General features: G+C 38.2%; 1 long non-coding RNA gene across 2 annotated transcripts; it reads left to right on the forward strand.

Annotated features, from left to right (window-relative positions):
• The first annotated feature begins 6,317 nt into the window (after positions 1-6,317).
• Positions 6,318-10,992, forward strand: LOC142605729 (uncharacterized). 2 transcript variants are annotated; one of them, XR_012839110.1, is made up of 5 exons: positions 6,318-6,773; positions 7,631-7,709; positions 8,203-8,340; positions 10,726-10,821; positions 10,940-10,992. It is a non-coding gene; the product is annotated as an uncharacterized LOC142605729 (long non-coding RNA). The 2 variants fall into 2 exon arrangements; XR_012839111.1 differs by lacking the exon at positions 8,203-8,340.
• The last annotated feature ends 7,820 nt before the right edge of the window (positions 10,993-18,812 follow it).

The raw sequence follows: 18,812 nt of genomic DNA on the forward strand, positions 1-18,812 counted from the left end.
AAGCAAGTGTGTAAAGATGCATAAAAAGCCAACGGGAGCACAAACAAGCATGGTAAGCATAACATTCATGGAACGGAAAAGGGAAGGGTACGTATGGAGCAACCCAGCATCCGGAGATGCCTCCTAAATGGTTACATCCGAAAAAGGCCTCATGGGCGTCGGATGTAACCATACAAGGTCAAGCTCATGGAGCGTGCCAAACATGGCAAAGCCTAGAACAAGAAAGGCTAGCAAAAGCACAAAAGCAAGCAAGCATAGACATGCAAATAGGATGAGCCAAACCCTTTGATGTGGGCATTGGTGTATGGACGACAACAAAGACCATAGGGTCTAGATCGAGCCCTAACCATTAGACCAAAACACAAGAAAATGCAATAAAAGGAACAAAATGGCTACAATAGCACATGGCATGATAAACAAAGTTTGCGCCTAAACACATAAACATGCCGTGAAGCACGCAAGCCCATGTAAGAGAGTATAAAGCATGTAGAGAACATAGGTCCAAGCACATAGGCATGTGAAAACATGGTTCAAGACAAGTAGGCATAGAAACATACACATCAACATGTAGATCCTAGCACATAAACATGGAAGGACATGAATCCAAGCATATAAGCATGCGGAGACAAGGATCTAACCATACAGTATGGATGTACACATAAACACATAGATCCAAACAAGGCATAACCAAAAACATCATACAAGCATGTGAGCATGTAACCGTAACATTAACATAGAACGAAAAGGGCAACAAAACATGGGAAAACATGGCATAAAGCATAAAACATGTAGATCGAGACAAATCATATAAAAAATCATGGAAGAAGATGGATCTAAGCTAAGAACACACTAGGAGCAAGATAAAGCAAGAAACATGCTAAGGAAAGCAATAAATCATGTTATTAAGGAAAAAAGAGCAAGATAAATGCTCGAAAAAGATTTAGAAGATTAGGGGTGTGGATGGTAGTTAAAAAGCTACATCCACACCCCCTAAACCCTAAATCCAAGATGTAGAACCAAGGAAAAGAAGATTGGGTATAAGAACAATACCTTGTATTTTTGGTGAAGAAGGAAGAATCAAGAGGCTTTGATGTGGGTTTTTTTTTTTTTTTTTGTGTTTTTTGTGTTTGGAAGAGAGAAAAATGTGTAGAAAATGTCTAGGCAGAGAGCAGAACCCAGGGAGACCTCATCTTTTTCATTTTTTTTTGTCTAGGGCGCGCTTTTTGAGGCAGTGGCCCTTCAAGGGCTGCTACCTTGAAAGTTCATTTGATCAGGTTAATCTTGAAACCCTTGAAAAGATCTTGACTTCCTGATTCTGAAAAGGTATGGAACTTGAAAATCCAACAACCAGATCAAAAGTTATGGCTTTAGGAATTAGTGGTGCATCGATCAATGTGTTCTCCTGGTTTTCATGATCACTCGACCTTTCTAGTTCCGATTTTGACCCATGAATAGCCATTGGAATGAGAATTTGATAATCTTTGCAGTGACATTGGTTTCAACCCGTCCTAACTGCCAAATCAAAATTAGGGTTTTTGGGCCCATTCAAGGTCAACTCCAGGTCAAACTTGCCGAAAGTCTCTGAGAAGCTCGGGTTTGATGTAAGATCATGAAAAATGTTGTTTTATGAGGATTTTGACCTTGGGTCAACCTTGGTCAAACGGGTTGTGCCACATCATTCTGGATGTTCTCACGGCCTCATGGAAGGAAAATAATATTCTTGGATTTTTCGGTGTCTAGCACTCAAATCAAGGGCGGAAAAAATATGGTATCAATAGACCCCTTTTCTTCTAGTTTGGGCTTGATTTCCTGAATTTGTGGTTGCTATAATAATTCACCAAGGGGGGTAATTGGTTGAAAGGCCTTGTGCCTTGTAGCTGCTACTAGGCACTGTCTAACCATCGTTTGGCATCCTAACAATTCAACTATACATGGCCTCGCTAGTATGGCTATATGTGGAGAGTTGATGAGATTGCACCCGTAGAATGCAACCATGGCCTCGCTAGTATGGCTATATAAGGAGAGTAGGCCTCCTGCATGATAAAATCAACCTTCACTACTTCATTCCTTGGTTGGACACATAGTCTAATCATCCCCTTCCCTTCGAGGTCACTATCTTCCCATCAAATACAATGAGAAGGGTGTCATTTTTGGTGAGGTCTTTAACAGTTAGCCCCAATCCTTTGAATAGGTCGAGGTGAAGGAAAAATTCTGGTTTTGCATCTCATGCAAAACCCGCAGCGGAAGCAATGAACAAGGATCTATTTCATTCATGATTGATAACGTGCACAATGTAAATTTCAGAATTTAAGGACAAGATAGCGTACCTTGGTGTGGAGAAATTCAAAACAAAGATTAGAAGCACTTGGAAACACTTTTAATCTTCACTCCAATTCCACTTTACGCCCAAGATGTGTGGTCTCTCAATCAGTTTTTCAAAGGGAGAATGAAAGTGTGTCTCACACTCTCTCACACACCGTTTCTTTTTCTTTTCTAATCTCTTCTAATAAAAATTCTGTATGTTTCTCCATTTATAACTAACTGATTATCTAATTGGGTTGGCCTATTGGGCCTTTCCAATTGGGCTTTAGTGTGTGGCTTAGAGTGGGACCAAAAGGGACCAATAAGACACTAGCTCCAATGGGCCTTGGGCTTTTCCGTCAACTCTTGACAAGTCCAAAGTTACCATTAATTATATTTAATACCACTATATAAATATAATTGCACTCTAGGCCTTATTAATAAATTATATCCCAAGACTTTATTAAACACGTAACCCCTTCATAAAATATTCGTAGTAACACAAAGTCATAAACGTAGACTGCCACTTTGTAAATTACTACATCTTATCCTTGAGTACCCGGTTTAATTCTTTAAAGCTATTCATTATACATTTATGAAATCCAATTTCATAAATATATACTTTAGTAATTTCTTACTAAAGTGGTTAGGCCTAACTCTCTGAATAACTGAAACCATTAAACTTATCTCAAGGGAATATTTTATATCTCCATCAAGAGACTATGAATTCCATCTTGAGAATATATGTTCCATCAACACTAAATGTGGCTGCTCAACATACTGAGGTTTTGACCGTCACTTCAGATCTCACTCCTGATATATCAAAGCAACCTACACTTCATGATCAGGTCCATTATTCTCTCAGGATTAAGAGTTCATGCAAATAGAAGTCGTGAGATTTATTATTCATTTGACAATCGTTAGAAGAATAATAAATCTCACAACGGTCCTGTTCAATATGTTTTAACTCTTAAAACATATCAACATATCAACTAGAAGTCTCCACTTCCATGATCAAGACAAATCATCTTAGTTGACACGTTATAGTCTTCGCAGATGAAATGCCCAATTTCATCACCGACTACGAACTATAAATTCTGAGTTTACAAAGAACTTGTGATTTACATCTTCTGTGACTTTTCACATAAATCACATACAATGCATCTCATGGACTATATGATAATGTCTCATATTCACGTTATCATTATTTTAGATAATAATAAAATAACTTTATCAATTACAATATAAAGTCATACATCATGTCATACATAATGTCATACATAATATCATACATAGCATCATACAATAGGATTTAAGGGCACTAATCCTAACACGAGGTACATTATTTTGGCTCCACTCCTTTGGTCCACCATCAGTCTTTTTAACTCGTAACCACCTATCTGAAGGGTCACAATAAAGGTGTCATCATGTGGTTGAATAGTCCCCACCTTGTCCTAGTTCAAGAAACCCATAACCAATTCCTCCTCGCCTTTTTGCCTCTTCTCAGGCATCGTTTCCCTTTCACTAGGGGTTTGAGGAACAATAGTCAGGACTTGAGATAAAGGCCCTGCTACATCTTCACCCCGCATTTGTTTGGTTGCCCTGAGAACCTAGTTGATGTATAAACTGCTTAAACATCCTTGCCTTAACTAGCTGGTCCAAGAAATCCTACAAATTTTTGCACTCAGTGGTATGACCTTGGTCTTGATGGTAATAGCAATACAAGTTTTGATTTCTCCTAGTGGGATCTCTTCCCATCTTATGAGGCCGTTTGAAATAAGGCTCATTCTTGTTCTTCTTCAACACATAGTAAATTGGTTCCTTGAATACTATACCACCTTGACATTTGCGCTGGGGCATTTGATTGAAGAATTCCCTTCTCAGCCTAGAGGCCCGAAGTGGTCTAGCTAGGATCCTTTCTATCCTATGGGAAAGCTTTTTCCTTCCTTTTACCCCAAGCCTAATCATCTTCCACCCTTCTATATTCCCCTATTCACTCTATTAGTTGATGCATGTCCTTGGCTAGATTCATGGTGAGGGATTTCCTCAATTCCAAGTCCAAAGGTAATCCCACCTTAAAAGTACTAGCAGGGGTTAAATCAAACTTAGTCAATAACATTAACCACCTTGACAATCTTCCACTCAAAGCGGGTTTCTCGAATAATATTTCAAAGGATCCATTCTGGAAACTATCCATACTTGGAATGGTAGGATAATGTGTCTAAACTTTTGTACTGCCCATACGAAAGCAAAACAGGATTTCTTTATGGGCGTGTATTGTGTAACCTCTTGCTCTAATAGTACATGGTTCTTTCACTCTTATCATCATCCTCTTGAGCTAACATACTTCCTATAGCATCGTCTATGATTAAAAGGTATAGGAGTAAGGGTTTTCCAAGCTCCGGAGGTACCAAAACAAGTGGGTGGAGGAGATACTCTTTGATGGTTTCAAAGGCTTTCTAACACTCTCTATTCCATGTATAGGGTTCATTCTTCCTTAGAATTTTGAAGATAGGCTCACAAGTGGAAGTGAGTTCAACAATGAATCAACTAATGTATTGCAGTCGACCTAGGAATCCTTTTATCTCTTTTTCACTCTTGAGTGGAGGCATGTCCAAGATGGCTTTGATTGTTTGTGGGATAACTTATACCCCTATCACTTACTAGGAAACCTAGAAATTTTCTGGCAGTCACTCCAAAGGTGCATTTTTACAGGTTCAACCTAAGTTTGTACTCTTTAAACCTTTTGAAGAATTTCCTCAAGTTGGCTATGTGACCCTCTCTATCTTTGGATTTCATTATCATGTCATCAACATAAACCTCCACTTCATTATGCATCATATCATGTAGCAAGGTTGTAGCCATCCTTTGATAAGTTGCTCTTGCATTCATAAGCCTAAATAACATCATTGTATAGCAATAGATCCCCCAGTCTGCGGTGAAAGTAGTCTTGGTCATTACTCTAGGAGCCATTTTGATTCGATTGTATCCAGAGAAACCATCCATGAAAGACATCAGAGCACTACTAGTAGTGTTATCCATTAAGACATTTATGTGGGGTAAAGAGAAATCATCCTTGGGACAAGCCTTGTTTAGGTCTTTAAAGTCCACACACCTCCTTACCTTTCCACCCTTCTTGGGTTCTAGCATGACATTGGCTATCCACCCTTTTAGTTGCTTCGAAACCTCTTATTTGATTTTAAGAAGCTATTCAGTTCTCATATGCCTCAATTTCTACTTGAACAGCATTATGTGGGAGTATCAAAATGGTGATATGCTATCTCTGGATCATTGCCCGGCATATCTTCATAGGACCATGCAAATACTTCTTGGAATTCAGTGAGAAGCTCTTTGAGATCTTTCTTTTCTTGTTTATTTAAAGTAGGGCCAATTTTAATTAATCATAGATTCTCGTCAATGCCTAAATTATGAGTTTCAAGCATTGGTTCCATAGGTTCAATTAGGGCTGTCCAGCGGTTCTCTGACCCGCCTAAACCGACTGGGTCAGACCAACTCGAAGCCTAGCAGGTCGACCCAAAATCCATAGTGAGTCGGATCTGGGTGTGCTTATTTCAAAACCCAATGATTCGGGTCGGGTAGGGGGTTAAGGAAGAAAAAACATGTATTACCCGACCAAACCGATATTTTCAAATTTAAAAAAAAATGGTAATTTAAGTAGAAGATTCAGGAACCCGTGAAGACTAAAGAGAGAAGACTGATTGGACTTAAAGCACTAACTTTTTTTAGTTTTACATGCAAAGTCTCAAATCAATAGCCTGTTGCTAAGACTTTTACATGCAAAACCTACAAGTGATTGGACTAAACACCATATCTACACAGTTACACTGGTGGGATGAACCATGGCCGTGCGATTTGAGCGTGATTAACGGTCTTGATCCTTTTGAAGATCAACAAAATCGTTCCTACACAGTTTCACACAAAAGAAAATCACACAAAATATCTCTCTAAAGATTCAGAACGGCTTACCCTCAAATCATAATCAATTTTCCACTTCCCCAAGCCAAGGTCAGTTAACCTTCCTCAGCCTTAAGGCCTCAACCCTCATCTCTCTCTCTTTTAAATCAATCTGATTCTTCTCTCTGTTCTACTTCTCTCTGCTCTCTAATCTCAAGGGCTGATTCAAAATCTTTCTTGCATTTTGAAACACTTAACTTCACTCCAAGTCTCCAATAGACCAAACACCAAACCTTGTTGGTTCTCATCTTCACAAGTATCCCCGCTGAGCAGAGGATCGGAGTGTTATCGCTGGTTTGCAAGTCATGGTCCCAATGCCTTTGTGGGCCATATTGCTGGGCTGAAATCGATATCGACCAATGGTGTCGCAAGACCAACCGCACCGCCTTCAAAATCGACTCTGTCGTCTATAAGCTCGTCTGTTGCACCAAGGGCACCGTCCGCTGCCTCTCTGCCTTCAAGCTCGACGACTGCGGTTTCACTTTCCTTGCCAATTGGTTCGTGTCACACAAACAACCTTAAAAATCTGTTCTTTCACTTTTTTATTAGTTATTTAGATTCTTCTGATTTTTTTTTATGCTTTTAAGATTATTTGATTGCCTTATTGTAAATAGAGTGGTGAGGATTTAACGAATAATACAGACACCAAACAAAGTTCGTAACTTTTCGAAGAAAAAAAAAATTTGAGGTGACGGATTGTGATTAGTGCACCGTTACTTTTATTGTACATCTGCATCAACGTTTGTGAAAAGTGAGACATTACAACAAATAGGCAGTGAGTTTGAGCTCAAACACCTCCTTTCCTTGTAAGAACACTGTGATGTTGAGGAAGTTTGTTTAAAAACCATTGGCTATGTGTTATTAAGCAATTTATAAAAAAAAAAAAAACTAAAGACAATGAGAGATTACTTCAACTGAAGTTGTGTCTATGATTTGATTTTATAAATAAAAAAGGTTTGGGAAAATGTTTTGGGCCTCCATAACCAAATCTTCCATTTTGGGCTCATAAACAAAAAAAAATGTGGATTTGGATGGATTTTTATAGAAGTCCCAAATCAATATAACTAAATAGCATGCCTTTTGTGTTATGAAGCTATCTCAGAAGATCAATTCCAAAATAAAATTTTATTTTTATCTTCGAACCCAAATAAATTTGATAAAAAAAGAAAAAAGAAAAAGAAAAAAAGAGAGAGGAATGGATTAGATTTATTAAACATAAAATGTGAATTTAAAATTTAACATAAATACCAAAATTTTAACACAAAATCTCTCTATCTGATTGTATTTTATTTCTCATTTGTTTGATTCATTTTGCTTTCCTAACTTAAAAAATTGAAATCCTAATTTAATACAGGAGTTGAAAGTTGTTCAAGTAGCTACTCTTTTTGCTTCCTTTTCAAGGTTGAATCCCTAACAGCTAAGAGTTTACTAAGGTATCATTTCTTTTCTATTGTTTCTCTTTTAACTTCTTATTATTGTTTGTTTGTTACTTTTGTCATTGTTTTTGTTGTCGCTTTGACCTGTTGTTGTTGTTGTTGTTGTTGTTGTTATGTCACTTGTGTGTTCTTGTTACTGGGTTAACAATATCATTGTTATGGTAGTTTGCTAGTGCTTAAATTTGAACAAAGACAATTTCTTTCAAATGCTTATAGTTATATCAGTTCTTTGTTTTGTCTTAACTCTTAAACATACATACTTGTAATTTAAATGAAATCATGAAGTGCCATGTAATTTACCTTGATACTGAACACTGAGTGTAAAATAAAATCAGTACTTATGAAGTCAATTCTTATGCATAATGATATTTCTTATTCTACAAAGCTCCAGTGTATGTGACTTTTCCCTTTAAGAGGTCAACTACAATGATCTTTCTTAGGATTGGTCTTTTTATAGTTGTTTACTAATGCTTAAATTTGACGTCTTTAGGTTATAGAACCCTCTAGTGATGCACCCCCTTCCAAAACAACACCCGCTGCCAAAGCTGAACCCGCTGTCCAAGCTGAACCTGTTGCCACTCCAACTAATGCTAAGGCACTTCCACCTAAACCTAATGATAAAACCAAGGTGAGTGAGATAGCTACTGATTGTGGTAATAATAGGAAAAAGTCTATTTCTTGGGATCATTTTGAAAAAATAAAGATTAATGAGGGTCAATTTAAGGTTGTTTGCCATTATTGCCAAAAAACTTCATGCTAATAGTAAGGGTCATGGTACTGCTAATTTATTTAATCATACACCAAACTGTGTTAAGAACCCTAATAGAGTTTCACTTAAAGGACAACAAACCTTAGCATTTGAACCCAAAATGAATGGGGAAGAAGGGTTTCAGCTTGTACCAACAGCCTTTGATGATGCGAAGAAAATCAGTAGGCTGGATGCTTCGGACTTGAACGGACAACTTGCTCTCTCGATGGTCTGAAAAAGAAAGAAAAGAAATCAAAGGTGACCGGGGTCGCCGGCCAAGAACCCTCTGATGGCAAAGTTAGTTTTCTCTCTATATTTTTGGAGTTCCAACTTTTTTCGGAGAAGTAAAAACATACCTTTGTTTTGTCTGAATGAACGTTTATATGGTGTCCTAAGAACAGTTATCAAACTTGTAACCTCCCCTGGATTTAAGGAGGTGTGATGGTTCAGAGATAACTTCTACAACTGCTTGGGAGTTACATATTTATTACCTAACTGTTGTTGGAAGTTATACGTGTAATAAGGAGTTGTACTACAGCTCAGGAATTGTCCTAAATGTCCAGGGTTCATCCAAGGATCCTCGTCCTAAGGATATCCAGCTGGGCGTACCTCGCGTCCTAGGGGGGTTCTTCCTTTATGGACAACTCTTTCCATGGACGAGGTTCACAACGACCCTGGACGACATGGCGGGGTTCTTGTGAAACTTGACCACACGAAACCTCATCCAAACATCTCCCTCCATGGACTAGCTTCTAGGACAAGGTTCTGATAGCCTTTGATTGTTTGGTCTTGCCCTAGACGACCTCCATGGATGATTATTGGAGTTTATCCCCATCAGCCTTTACTGTTGAGGCTTCTAGGAAGGCACTCGTTGAAATGATTATAATAGATGAGTTGCCTTTTAGGTTTGTTGAGGGGTATGGGTTTCAAAGATATTCAACAACCTTACAACCTAAGTTGTAAATCAGGGATATCCCATCTCGTCAAACTGTAGCTAGGGATGTGATTGTCATTTATGGTGTTGAGAGAGAGAAACTAAAGGAAGCCTTGAAAGGTCGTAGGGTATGCATTACTACGGACACATGGACTGGTATTCAAAATCTAAATTATATGTCCCTCACATGTCATTTTATTGATGATGATTGGAACTTGCATAAGAGATTTTTGAATCTTTGTCAAGTGGAAGACCATAGGGGGGAGACTATAGGTAGAAAGATTAAGATGTGTTTGCGTGAGTGGGGTGTTGATGGCATATTCACCTTGACAGTGGATAATGCTTCCTCTAATGGTACTACCATTAAATTTTTACAAACAGTAACTAAAGATTGGAAAGGGACTGTTTTTAGAACATGAGTTCTTACACATGAGATGTTGTGCACATATCCTAAATCTGATTGTGGGAGATGGTTTGAAAGAAAATGATGTGTCCATTGCTAGGGTGTGTGAAGCGGTGAGGTATGTGAAGTACTCACCAAATAGAAATCAAACTTTTAGGAGTTTTATGGAGAGATTAGGTATTAAATCCAAGTGTTTACTAAGTCTTGATGTACCTACTAGGTGGAACTCTACCTATCTCATGTTAGATACTGCTGAAAATTTTGAGAAAGTGTTCCTAAGAATGGACTTTGAGGATGATAGCTATTCTTCATACTTTTTGAACAAGGAAAATAGTGGTGGTTTGGGATCTCTTTGTGGGGTCGATTTTCAAAATTGTAGGACATTTGTGGGTTTCTTGAAACTTTTTTACAATGCAACAAAAAAGTTCTCCATATACGATGTTTAATTCATGATATAAGCAGTTTTTAGAGGCTAAGAAGTCTATAGGGTGTAGCAATGAGATTGAAAAATATTTGGCTGAAAATTGTGAGAGTAGAAGGGATGTGAAATTTGAGATTTTGGGGTGACGGAAAGCCAATTCAGATAGGTACCAAGTGCTATCTAAAATGGCTAGGGATGTGTTGGCTATACCTGTTTCTATAGTTGCATCTGAATCGACATTTAGTATCGGAGGGCGCATACTTGATCCATTTCAAAGTTCACTCTCTCCTCCCATGGTTCAAAATCTTGTTTGTGCTCAAAAATGGCTGCAAGCCCATGTCCCAATTTCTTTTTGCAAATCAAAGGACAAGATGGAGGCCTTGGGGAATGAATTTCATGAATTAGGTTATATGTTTAACTTCCAAACTTCTTGTCTATTAAGTATTATTAAATGTGTCATATATTTGAGAAAAATTTAATCTATTATCTCATTTTTTTCTTTTCTAGTTTTAAATGAAGCAACAACAGCAACAAGTTCTAATTCCTGCTCAAGTAAGGTGGTACTCATACCACAGTTAGTATTGATGAATGATCACTAATTGGGTATGTTTCTGCCCTTATAATTTTTGTTCATATTGTTTACTTCCCTTTTGGTTATTCTGTAGCTTTTGTTCTTTGTCTTTATATATTATTGATAAATATTTTTCCCCTTGTATTGTAGGAGGATGGAAGGTTGCATTTTGTATGGGAGTCAGTTATTTTGAAGCCTTTTTGGACAGACGTGTAGCTTTTTTAATTATACATGAACTCTTGTCTTGCTTATAGGAAGGAAAACTTAGCATCTGTGTAGGCTTTCCTTTCTGTAGAGTAGTTCTTTACTGCTTTAGGAAAGCTATTTTTTGGAAATACTTATAGTATTTCATAATTGTAACTAATTATATATACTGCTGGGAATATTGTCTACTGCTTTGGTAGTTTACTGCCTTGTGCAGTAACTAACTTCTTTGCTTGCCTCTATGGCTTTATATATATGTGTATGTGTGTGTGTGTGTGTGTGTGTGTGGAATTATGAAGATGTAATATTTTTAGTAATGCTTGCTACTGTGTAGTTCTGAAAATTTATTTGATGTGTGGAATGGTTGGTAGGTGTGTGCTCAAATTGACAGATTGATGAATGTGGAAACAAAATGGTACTACCCAGGCCTTAAGGCTTAGGCAATTTGGAAAATATTTGTTATAATGTGTGGATGATTAACAAGTGGTAACAAAATGGTATTGTGTTTTTATTTGTTTGATTAATGCCTAGGTTTACATGCTATTGATGTTTAAGAGGTACCCAAGTTTTACTTTGTATTTTTTTTGTTCCCAAATGTCAATACTCAATATGTGGGTTTTGGCCAAATTCATATAGAGTTGTAGGGAGTATGAATTCATACTCAATATTTGGGAAGTATGAATTTGGAGTTTTGGACAAATTCAAGTAGAGTTGAAGGCCCATTTTAAAAGAAATTAAGTAAAAAATAGGCTCAATCTAATATGTCAAGATTCAAAAACTATTAATTCCTTGAAAAGCCCAATAATTTCGGCCAAAAAGGCCTAAAAAAAATTAAATCCAATAAAATTTACGAAAAGGCCCAATAAGTGGTCCAACTCGCCAAACCATTGAATCCGACCCGTTCCAACCGATGATCTGACCCTGCAGGTCCAACCCATATTTCGGTTGATTGCGGGTCAGTTTTTAGTGACCCGATCCAATCAGGGCGGGTGCAGGTTGGGCCCAAACCCAGGCTGACTCAACCCGTGGACAGCTTTAGGCTCAATTTTCTTTTCCAATTATTTAATAATTTCATTTTCAAATTCATTGGAATCATTTAAGTGCAAAATTTCAATATTATGGGATGCATCAAAATAAGCCATATCAGAATTCATCTTATTAAAAATTTTGAAAAGTACATCAGAACTTGCGTTACAGGAAATTTTCCCTATGACTTTAGAAAAATTGACCCAAGCCCAAATGCTAAGCTGCCTATCAGTAGGCATGATGAATGGGGAAGGATCACTTGGCTCTTCATTACGCTCCTCTTCTCCTTAGACATTGTTAGCGTCTTCCTTGCCTACTTCCTCGAACAAAATCTTCAACTCCATGGACCAATCCATCTCCTCCAAAGGACCCTATATGCGTATGGCTTTAGCTAGATCTCACGGGACATCCCCTCGGTCAGAAAAGGTGTAGTCCTTTCCTCCAAATGGACTAGTCATGCTCACTATCATTCCAATGCTCCATATGGCCAATCTCTTCGTATTCTTCATCTTTATCTTTGTCATTTTCAACCAAAATGAAATATCGCCCTTCATTGGGAGGCGAATTAGCATCTTGTTCAATCAAAATGCAAGCTTGGAGTTATTGGACTAGGCCTTCTATTCCCATCCAGTCTTGATCTTCCCAAGATCCAACACTTCCAACTTTAGAAAAACTGTTAACCCTTGTGATAGTCCATGGCCCCAGGATGTCCTTTAGCACAGGGAAGTGCATGCAGACCAGTCCTTCAATCACAACATGGTCAATTTTCTCTTGAGGGGTATAGCTAAACATCATGGTACATGGAACAATTCTACAAGAGACTCTTAAAAGATAAGCATATGTCTTGTAGAAATAGTATTTTGTCTGCCCTCAATCTACGTGTTGGACCCTTAAAAATCCAAAAATATTAACTTTCCACCATGGGACCTCAAAAAATTCTAGATTGATATGGCACAACCTGTTCGAGCATCAAAGCCCCCAAAGTACATTTTTAGGTTAAAATGGCCAAAATGCCCTTGGTCAACCCTAGTTTGACCGAAAGTCAAAGTTGGTCAAAATTACTCCAAAACAACATTTTTCATATTTTTACATAAAACCTGAGCTATTCGGAGATTTTTTCACATTTAATCATCTTTGACCAAGTTTGACTCGTAGTTGACTCTTGAGGGCCCCAGAAACCTAATTTTGATCCGATAGTTAGAACAAGTTGAAACCAGTTCAAATTATTGAATTTTCTTTCCAACAATTATTCATGGTTTGAAATCGAAGTTAAAATGGTTGGGATATCTTGAAAACTCCAATAGTTAGAACAGGTTGAAACCAGTTCAGATTATTGAATTTTCTTCCCAACAATTATTCATGGTTTGAAATCGGAGTTAAAATGGTTGGGATATCTTGAAAACTGTGCTGAGCGCATCAACTCACTTCCTGAGGCCATAACTTCTGATTCGACCGTTGGAATAAGTGATCAAAGTTGAACCAAGAAAAAGGACAAGATTGCAGATGTTAGCAACTAGCCCAGCACACCCTAAAGGGTCACCGTAGCTAGCTGGTAGCCCTAAAGGGTGAGCCGGCAGCTGAAGAGTCACAAATTCACATAAATACCCCTGATCCCCTAGAACTAAATTAAAGGGAAAAAAAAGGATTTTGGGCATTTTGGAAGAACTTCTAGGCTCTTTCTTTCTTTCTTTCTTCTAGGCTGATTCTTGTTTTATAGTTTTCTAGCATTTATACTTGCTTTCTAACATGTTTTATTACTTTGATGTTGTTGGCCTAGCCTTCTTGGGCTAGGATATGTCTAAATACCTAGTTTGTGTTTAGATCTTCTTACTTAGGTGCTTTTTGCCATGCTTGTGTTTAGATTTAGATGTTCATTTGTTTTTTGCAATGTTTATGCCTAGATCTAGATGTTCATGTGTTTCTTTATGTGATTGTGTGTTTAAATCTACGTGTTCATGTGCTTAAACCTTTGTTTGGATGCTATGCCTAGTGCTTTATAGCTTTATGTATCTTGCTTTATCCTCTTTCTTGTGTTTGGCTTTAGGGTAGGGTGTAGATCTAGATCTAGTGGTCTAGGCCTTCATCCATACACCCATTTTTCAATAAATTTCTTTTATGCATGTCTATGCTTTGTTTGCCTTTGTCCACGCCTTTTGCTATGCTTGTTTGCTTAGATCTAGGCTCTTTGCCATGCTCTCACTTGTTTTTCCTTTGTGGGCTTGTTGCTTGATGATCTTTGGGGCCACTTGCTTGTTTGGTTGTGTCTGTCCCCTTTGGTGGCTTGATTGGATGCAACCACATTTGGGATTCATCTTCATGATGTTTGGCTCGCTTGCTGCTTGCCTTTTCCCTCGTTTACTTAGCCTTGCATGCTAGGGTTTCTTGTGTTGGCCTCTCTATGTACCTTATAACATGTTTACCTTCCCTTTTGTATGATAACATGCTTGGTTTCTTTGTGTTTGCATCTTTGCATCTTTTTTTATAAGCTCATGCATGTGTCTTTGTGTGCTTGTTTGTGTCCTCAAGCCTAGTTCCTAACATGATTTTGTGCCGGTTCATATTCATCTTGGTACACGAAATCTTGAGTCCCTTTTAGGAACTTTGCTTGACGACACATGAGTCGTTCATACTCCAATATCATGGAACTATGGACATCAAATCCAAACCCATATTTGTCCTTCTGGGACACCTTTTTTGTGTGATAACATGTTTTTTTAATAACAAGCTTGTTTGCCCCTTTGTGCGCTCGCTTTTGTTTGTTTTCCCTTTTGTGTGCTTTCTTTGTTTCTTTGTCTTCTGTTTTGCTTTTCTGCTAACCCTGTGTTTTCTTTTAACCTTGTGTTTTCTTTTGTTGTTGCATGTACACAATTGAAGCGAGGGTGCAACTTCCAAGACGTAAGCTAGGAAAGGCAAAGAATGCAAGCAAGATGACGCATGCCCAAAAAGGGCATTCTTCTGTAGAATAAAAGGGCTTAGCTCCCCCTCCCCCCTCTGTGTTGTTATCTCTTTCTCTCTCTTAATCTTTTCTTCGAATCCCGTATCTAGGCTAGGCTTTCTTCTCCTTATATCTAGCTTTAGGCCGCATTTTTGGGGTATGGCAATGTCTGTTTTACATTTCCTGTACCTTGTTGGGCCATTCCCTTTGGATGTAAGCATGTATTCTTTATCTTTCCCATATCTTGGTTGGGCCATGTTCCTTGGGTATGACTATGTCTAATTTACTTTTCCTGTACCTTGCTATGCCATACCCTTGGAATGTTGGCAATGTCTGGTTTAACTTTCCTGCCTTTGTATGCTTGCATTATGCATAATGTGTATACACACACATACACACACACACACACACACACATACCATCTACTTGTTTATGGGTGGTTGTGCACTTTGTATGATGGACCCTTATGGTTTAGAGAGTAGCACTATCGTGATCATGTGTGCTTTTGACCTTGTGGTGTGGGTATGCACTCAAGGCATTTGCTGGCGGTACATATTCATATCATATTGTGTGCATGATCATTGTAGTGTACTTGTCTCGATCCATGTCAACTAAGTGACATTGGTTTCCCCATGTATATGCCACACATCAACGAGTTTGATGCTTTGGTGAGCATCGGTCCACCCTAGTATTTACACTCTGACGCGCGCCATATACACAAGCATGAAACCTTGCCAGTGTGCCATACCGCACCAAACTGGAAGCTCTGCCGGACTTTCACCATGAAAATGGGACACTTTTGTCGCCATATTCTTACAATGAAAGCTTGGTGAGAATAGTGTTTTGTGTGCTATGACACACCAAAAGCAAAATGCTCCCAGATTTTGGTCGTGGAAATTCGGCAACAGTTCTAAAAATGTGCTAGCAAAGCATTGATTAAGACCACACCCCCTCCAAAATCAAACCTCAAAAGCTAATGCCAACAACTTATTTTAAATGTCAATGTCCAAAGATTAAGATTTTTACCAAAACAAAGGACTGTCTCTAGACAAACGTTGTAGGGTGCTTAACAGCTTCCTTACACATAACTAGACTTCCGAACTCAAGAATCACGATTTTTCACCCGTCTATGTTAGATTAGGAATAATGACTTTTTTCTTAGCCTAAGATTGGTAATAAAATCAAATAGAGTCAGGTGACCAATAACACCTTTGAAAAAATCTAATGATTGGTGGCGACTTCACTTACCTTTAGTAATAATAGGTTAAAATTGACTTAATTCAAGTCACACACCAGAGGTTTATCCCTTTTTTCACAGCACTTGAGCTCCAAGCCACATTTTAGCGCCCATAAGCATCACCGCGATGGGTGGTTGACTGCCGTGAGGCAGCAACAAACTGGTGACTCCACTGGGGACACTTAGAGAGTTTAGCCTTTAGAGCTTTCGGTAAAATTTTAATCTTTGGACATTGGTTTTAAAAATATTGAAATTGGCATTAGCCTTTGGGGCTTTCCTTTTGAAAAATGTTTTAACTATATCTTTAGTAAACTATTTTCAAAATCAAAAATATTTTCAGAGTTGTTTTTAAAATGGTTTTCAAAACCAAATTTGAGGTATTTTTGAATGTGTGAAGTTTTCCTGCTTTTGTAAGCATGCTTTGTAGCTTTCATTCACATATACGAACCTAGGGTAAAAGATTTATTTCCCACTACACCTTTATCTATACATATATCTGTTCTGCTTGTAAAGTCTTTCCCCCTTTCATTTCAAAATGCATGGCATCACCCCTCATTTTGAGTCGAACTCGGGCTTAGCACTTTAAGGTTACGACCTGACACGCAAACCATAGATAGTTACTAGGTGCCGACTTGCAGGCACTTCTAGGTCCATGGGTGGACAGGAGTAGCTAAAAAAATCCCCTTGATCTACTTTATCCGACAACTTCTATGAAGGGAAGGATTAGATGATCAAGGCCCCCCCTAAGATTATGACCAACATACCAGTATAGCCATGTCTCAAATAGTTGGCCTAGAGTAAGTCAAATGCTTGTAAGGACTAGGAAGAGCCAAGACGAGTGAACATCCAAGCCTAGGGTAGGATATCCTTGTTAGGATTGCTTTCAAAATGAGTCAAGGGGAAAGTGTCCAGTTTCCATTTATAGGTTTGACCTTTTTGCTTGCATTGAAAAAGTTATGCTCTCCTCCAGGTTCTATTTGACCCGCTTGCATAGCACTTGTGATCAACCCCTAGGAAAAAAGCAACTACATTACTTGCACATTAGATCATACCCAGACCCTAAGGGTTTCCAACCCTACAAGAGCATGCACGCATACACTAATGGCTCCATCATGTACATGTGTACAGATAAAATTGGTGGCAAGTAGCCAGAACTCCGCATTGGGGAGGACATTGCCAAAAGCCCAAGATCTTTTTCAAGAAAACCATGCCATCAAGGATGAAGCCTCTGCATTTTGTGAATTTGAATTTCGTTGTTGTAAGAAGCCTAGTGTTAGGGGTGTTAAAAAAAGCCCAGTTTTGTAAAAGGCATTCTTTCATTGTAATGTAAAAAGAGGGATTCATTCCGCATTTTCAAGAATGATGTGAAGGTTCCAGTTACTTGCCAAGCTTATGCTTTAATTCCACATCACTGTAGAAACTCAGCATGATAAACACCTGACCAAGGGTTCAAGCCAATATTTGAAAATGTTAGGTGCATTTTAAATAAGCAAGGACTCAAATCAACTTCGTGATTTTTTTGTGTTTCCACATTGTCAAATTTTCAAATGTACCCCCGTCTCTTTCCTATCCCTTTCTTTTCATTTCCAAGTTTATAAAAAGAAAAGATTGCTCAAAGGAAACAATCCAAGTTACCATCACATTGTGATCCCATTATCACTAGGTCTCATGCTAGAGAGATGTTTACTAGTGATTCTTCAGCCTTTGAAGTGAGTGTCGCCAAATTCATTCAAATGAAAGAATAGATGGTAGAAATGATTTGCATGATGCAACAACTAGTTGTAGGAGGGTGTGACTCATTTGATCCCACTCTAGAAGGCTTTACATCTCAGTCTAAAATTGAGGCACAGTCGCCACCAGATTCCAACCATGATAGGACCACATTTCCTGTTGGTCTATAGGGGTGACAAGGAAGTGGATTCTTCTAAGGAAAAGACCCCAAAGTCTAGCTACAGCCAGGTCAAGAGTCAAGAGGAAACCCTAACAAAAAAAGATGTGCATCATGGAGGGTTCAAGCTCCCGGGGAAATGTTGATTTGGATAGTTAGACCAATTTCCCTCAAGTTGTTATGCCTCCCAAGTTCAAGTTGCTTGAGTTTTTCAAATATGATGGCACTAGAGATCCCTTTGCCCATTTGTGTATTTTCTGTAGAAAGATGGCACCCTATAGGGATAATTAGGCATCAGCCCTTGCTTTGTCAAATCTTCCCAGATACCTTGACTGGCCCTGCAGCCACTTGGTGAAGGAGAAAACTGGTTTTGTATCTCATACAAAACACATAGCGGAAGCAACAAACAAGGATCTATTTCATTCATGATTGATAACATGCACTATGTAAATTTCAGAATTTAAGAACAAGATAGCGTACCTTGGTATGGAGAAATTCAAAACAAATATTAGAAGCACTTAGGAATACTTTTAATCTTCACTCCAATTTCACTTTACACCCAAGATGTGTGGTCTCTCAATCAGTTTTCAAAAGGAGAATGAAAGTGTGTCTCACACTCTCTCACACACCGTTTCTTATTTCACTTTTTCACTTCTTCTAATAAAAATTCTGTATGTTTCTCCCTTTATAACTAACTGATTATCTAATTGGGCTGGCCTATTGGGCCTTTCCA

Source organism: Castanea sativa, chromosome 8 (assembly GCF_040712315.1).
Source record: "Castanea sativa cultivar Marrone di Chiusa Pesio chromosome 8, ASM4071231v1".
Classification (NCBI taxonomy): Eukaryota; Viridiplantae; Streptophyta; class Magnoliopsida; order Fagales; family Fagaceae; genus Castanea; species Castanea sativa.